This window comes from Oncorhynchus tshawytscha, linkage group LG23 (genome assembly GCF_018296145.1).
Source record: "Oncorhynchus tshawytscha isolate Ot180627B linkage group LG23, Otsh_v2.0, whole genome shotgun sequence".
Lineage (NCBI taxonomy): Eukaryota > Metazoa > Chordata > Actinopteri > Salmoniformes > Salmonidae > Oncorhynchus > Oncorhynchus tshawytscha.
This window is the reverse complement of record NC_056451.1, coordinates 15,781,194-15,787,193: the sequence shown is the minus strand read 5'-3', so window position 1 is coordinate 15,787,193 and position 6,000 is coordinate 15,781,194.

The following is a 6,000-nucleotide window of genomic DNA, read 5'->3' as shown; positions in this document are numbered from 1 at the left end:
TATTTGAGTATGTCATACTTTCACATTGGATTGGAAAGGTCCATTGGTACCCACAAATGATTATGTATGATTAGCCTATTTAAAACTAAATGAGTACTATCAAAATCACACCATTGCAAATACAATATTTAGGCGTTTTGGTGCAACGCCCTGGAAGACCACTAGATGGCAGCATTGTCCTAGTCCAGCGACGGTTGGAGCAGTAAAACCACAGAACAATGAGACCGGTAATTCACTGGATTTATAAATGTGAAGCATCTGCTTGGCGTTTCCACTCACTACGGAATATAATAGTGAGAGGAAACCCACTGGCCGGTTGTGGGAGAGCTTGGCGTTTCCTCTCACTACGGAATATAATAGTGAGAGGAAGCCCACTGGCCGGCCGTGGAAGAAGATGGAATGAGATGAATTTTGGGCGACATTCTGCACATAGTTCCCAAAACTAGAATGTGTTGTGGACTAAACTGTTTAGAAGGAATGCAAAGGTGGAATTGAGTTATTGCACAAGCGCACTTCAGAGGAGACGATCCGGAAATATGCAGATACATGTGAGAACGTGCCAATAGGATCTCACTAGCTCGTGCTCGGCTCTGCCTACCTCCTTACTTGTTCAGCCCACTATGACTAATTTGTTACCATTGAAAACGACAGGCGGTGGTCTATCTTGGTTTAGTTATAATAATCTTTGGTAAAACCTTCAGCTAAAAAGCCTAACATACCAATTCTGCATCCGTATTGGCACCATATTCCCTACATAGTATTGCACTAAATAGGGAATGGGTGTAATTTGGGATGTACACCCAGGTTCCAAACAGGCCCACCAGGGGAGCCCAACAACCAGATCTGGTCTGTATTGAAAAGCAGCTCTGGGATCTGTCACAAACAAGTGCCAGTACCTTATTCAATGGTGCAGGGGTACTGGAGTTGTTGAGGTGGGTTTATACATAAAAAGTGACTGGTAGTAGGAGTATATAAATACTTATGGTAGTATACTAATGATAATATATACAGTGCCTTCGGAGAGTATTCAGACCCCTTGAAGTTATAGCCTTATTCTAAAATTGATTAAATTAACAATTTTTCTCAGCAATCTACACACAATACCCCAAAATGACAAGGAGAAAACAAGTTTTTGAAAATGTTGCAAATGTATAAAAAATAAATGAAACAGAAATACCTTATTTACACAAGTATTCAGACCCTTTGCTATGTTGCATCCAGTTGCATCCTGTTTCCATTGAGCATCCTTGAGATGTTTCTACAACTTGATTGGAGTCCACCTGTGGTACATTTAATTTATTGGACATGACTTGGAAAGACATACACCTTTCTATATAAGGTCACAGTTGATACTGCATGTCAGAGCAAAGACCAAGCCATGAGGTCGAAGGAATTGTTCGTATAGCTCAAGATTGTGTTGAGGCACAGATCTGGGGAAGGGTACCAAAACATTTCTGCAGCATTGAATGTCCCCACCTTCATTCTTAAATGGAAGAAGTTTGGAACCACCAAGGCTCTTCCTAAAGCTAGCCGCCAGGCCAAACTGAGCATTCAGGGGAGAAGGACCTTGGTCGGGGAGGTGACCAAGAACCCAATGGTTGCTCTGACAGAGCTCCAGAGTTCCTCTGTGGAGATGGGAGACCCTTCCAGAAGGGCAACCATCTCTGCAGCACTCCACCAATCAGACCTTATGGTAGATTGGCCAGACGGAAGCCACTCCTCAGTAAAAGGCACATGACAGTCCGCTTGGAGTTTGACAAAAGGCACCTAAAGACTCTCAGACCATGAGAAACTAGATTCTCTGGTCTGTCGAAACCAAGATTGAACTCTTTGACTTGAATGCCAAGCATTACGTCTGGAGGAAACCTGGCACCATACCTATGGAGAAGAATGGTGGTGGCAGCATCATGCTGTGAAGGTGTTTTTCAGTGGCAGTGACTGGGAGACTAGTCAGGATCGAGGCAAAGATGAACAGAGAAAAGTACAGAGAGATCCTTGATGAAAACCAGTTCCAGAGCGCTCAGGACCTCAGACTGAGGCAAAGGTTCACCTTCAACTGGACAACGACTCTAAGCACACAGCCAAGACAACGCAGGAGTTGCTTCGGGACAAGTCTCTGAATGTCCTTGAGTGTCCTAGCCAGAGCCCGGACTTGAACCCGATCGAACATCTCTGGAGAGACCTGAAGATAGCTGTGCAACAATGCTCCCCATCCAACCTGACAGCGGTTGAGAGGATCTGCAGAGAAGAATGGGAGAAACTCCTCAAATGCAGGTGTGCCAAGCTTATAGCATCATACCCAAGAAGACTCAATGCTGTAAACGTTGCCAAAGGTGCTTCAACAAAGTACTGAGTAAAGGGTCTGAATACTCATGGAAATGTGATATTTCACTTTTTTTTAAATTTTTTTTATGAATTTGAAAAAAAATTCAAGCTGTTTTTGCTTTGTCATTATGGGGTATTGTGTGTAGATTGAGGGGGGAAATTATTTAAGCGATTTTAGAATAAGGCTGTAACCTAACAAAATGTGGAAAAAGTCAAGGGGTCTGAATACTTTCTAAAGGCCCTGTACTTGTGAACAGGAGTAATGCTGACTAGTAGCAGGATAAATAGATACATGGTAATGGCAATCAATAATCAAAGAACGGCAGTGTAATGCTGGTAAAAAATCTAATCAATAATAATTTCAGAAACAACGTAGGTGTAAGGAGGTGAAAAGAGTGTCAGTTATCTGTGAGGGTATATGTGTGTGTGCGCGTGTGAGTAGGAGTGACAGTGAAGGTGTGTGTTTGAGTGGGTAGAGACCTGTGGATGGGCATAGAGTCAGTGTGGATAGTCTGTGTGAGAGGGAGAGCAGTAATTGTTAGCCATTTAACAGTCTTATGGCCTGGGGATAGAAGCTGTTTAGGAGCCTTGATGCACCGTTACCGCCTGCCAGATGGGAGCATGGAGAACAGTTCATGTCTCGGTTTTGCAATTTATCGGGCCTTTCTCAGACACCGCCCACACTGATGCTCTGGGCCTTCCGCACCCCCCTCTGCCTTTCGGTTGAGGGTGGTGCATTTGCCATACCAGATGGTGATACAATGCTCTTTAATGTTCTTTAATGTAGTCCATGATCAGCTCCTTGGTCTTAATGACGTTGAGAGAGAGTTTATTGTCCTGGCACCACACTCCCAGGTTTATGACCTCCGCCCTTAGTGAAACAGAACACCCATGTTGTGCGCAGGAAGCTAAACTGCAAGTGATAGATGCAGATGTAAGTTACACACAGTTGTATTAAAAACTGTTCCCAATCCCAAATGTCCCCCTAATCCAGCGTTGCCATTTCCCTATTAGACATTGTTAATTGGTAGTAGACTGGATAGATAATGTGTTTCGACACTGTCACAGACCCGAATGGGAAATCATTGCAAGTCATAAGAAGCTAATCTAATTTACAGTCATAGCTATATCGGAGAACCAGCGTATCCTGTTTCAGAGCTTGCGTGTAATGCTTGTGTTGAACTGTGCTTTGATTGCCGTAGTACCACATTGAAATGAGATTAGCACAAAGTGGCCCAGTCATTTAATCCTAATGAAGGTTAGTATTTCACAACTTTACATGCAAAGCCTACTGCCTATTGTATTATGTCACATCCTTTAAGGAGAACTTGCTTCAATAATATATTAGCATTAAGGCTGAAAGATATACTGCATTATGATGCTGTTATAACAAGAATAATGAACTTGTATAAATAATTATCATAACATGTAATAAAATATTAAACCTGTTAGCATCAAACAGGCTTCTCCCCCAGGTTTTTAAATCATCTACACATGGGGGACCTTAGCAGCATACTTTCAGATGACTGATTGTAGTTAACAGGAGAAAACGATGTCTAGTGGATATCAGACCTAGGGTCAAATAGTATTTTGAATGTTTAAAATACTTATACTGTGTTCGACTGATCTTGCCTGGCGCAATGGAATCATTCAAATCAATGGAATAGTCCTGATTTTGCAAACATCTCCTATCTGGCACACCAGGCAACCTCAACCAAACTGTCAAAGTATATGAAAAATGATTTGAACCCATATCTGGTGGATATCATGGATGGAATGTGGGCCTACTCCAAACAGACTGTCTTTTCTGAGTCATTCCACATTTCTGAGTAGTTGGGTATTTTATGGAACATACAGTGCCCTTTTCTTGTGATACATTGAACTGCTGGCTATCCAATGCTCCTCTAATAATACTGTCTTTGTATTGGGAGACACAAATAATGTACACACAGCAGAGATGTATCTAACAGTCGCATTTGCCTTACATCATTACATACTTTTCAGGAGTTAGTAGGCTACAATGTTAAGATAATGTTGGTAAGGTAACCTAACTTAGACAGATTTGAATTCAGCAATTCTGTCCCATAGCCTGGTATTGTATAGTGTTCCACTGTTTCAATATCGCATAACGTCATTATGAGAAATAGCATTTTTCAGAAAGACTAATTTGACACCTTAAATGTTGTTCTAGACTGAATTAATACAGTTTGTTAGAGGCCATTTTAATGGCAGTAGTCTCATAATTCATTGCTAGTTGATTCCTTGTGCTGCCGGCCGCAGAGAGACCATATATGATCTGTCTCTTCCCTAATGATCCTCTTTGATTAGCTTATCCTTCTGTTTTCTTTTGTGGCTCCTGACAGTCACCCAACCGAGGATCCAAAGAGCTTTCTGTTCTAATTGATCAGGCCACAAGCAAGACCACATACTATTCACGCTAGTGTCTTCTCCGAATGGGGAGTTTAGTGCACTCTGAGCACATTGAGTTCAATGTCATTCATTTTTGGGTCTATTCCTCTGTGGATTTCAGATGTTGTAAAGCAGTGTTAATGTAGTGAGGTTGATGCCGATGAACTGAGATAGAAGAATTTGAATAAAAAGGTCAACGGAAAGCCCTGTTACGAAAACAATGCATGGAGCATTTTGTAGTTGCAATGCGATCAAAGCAGATATGTTCCAAAAGGTAAATCACAGATGTTCTCAATAGATATTGTTGCAATGTACGTTGCATTTCAGTGCGCAACGTTGCATTGTTTACTGCAGGCCTTTTCTGTAGGTAGAGCTTGTATTAAAATTGTAAGACAACCGCGTAACTCCTGTTGAGGCAAGACAACGGTTCAGTTTGCGTTAACATTTTGAATAATTATGATAAAACAACTGCAAAAAATGTCTTTACTGTCACAGTGAAAGATGAGCACACACACACTCCATCAATTTGTGTTGCTAACTGAATTAAAGTTCACAATCTAAAAGACTGATGTTCGCAGGTGCTATTGTTTGTGTGCAGAGCTATGAAGACAGAAATCTTCAGTCAGTATAGGAGATAGTGGAGCCTTGCTAGCTTTCCTGCATCTTCCTCCTAAATCTAATTGTAAGGGGCTGCCTTTCCGCTTTCCTCAGACAAATGGGTGTCAGATCACACTCCCAGTAGCTAAAAATACCCCAGTAAATCTCTCTGCGTGATGAATCACAAATCAAATTCAGTTTGATCATCGGCCCTTGCTTTGTATTGTACTCAGCCTTGGACCGCACACGAGTCTAGTGGATTTCAATGCAGGCAGCAGTAGTCTAGTTAGCTGTCTTTGTGTGATACTTTCGACACTGCATATTGTTACTGTAGGCTATCAAAGGAAGCCTGTCCAGCCTGCCCTTCTGAGTGCTGTTTGAGGTTTATTTGTCCATTTATCTGTACAGCAGACAACAGCAGCATATGCAGCCTCCCTAATGACAGGTCCTTTCTCATGTGGTCTGTGCATTTCCCAGAAGATAAGCCCCACATCATAACGCAGCAAAGCTTCTCGGTTTGCTTACAAATACACTGTTAGGTGCATGTTCAACTGGTTTCCATGCGTGTGTATGTGGAGGTGTGTGCATGTATGTGTGCATGTTTTCAACTGTTTCTGTGTGTGGGTGTGGAGGGGGGTGCGTCGTAAGTGTGTGTGAAGCATGCCAAAC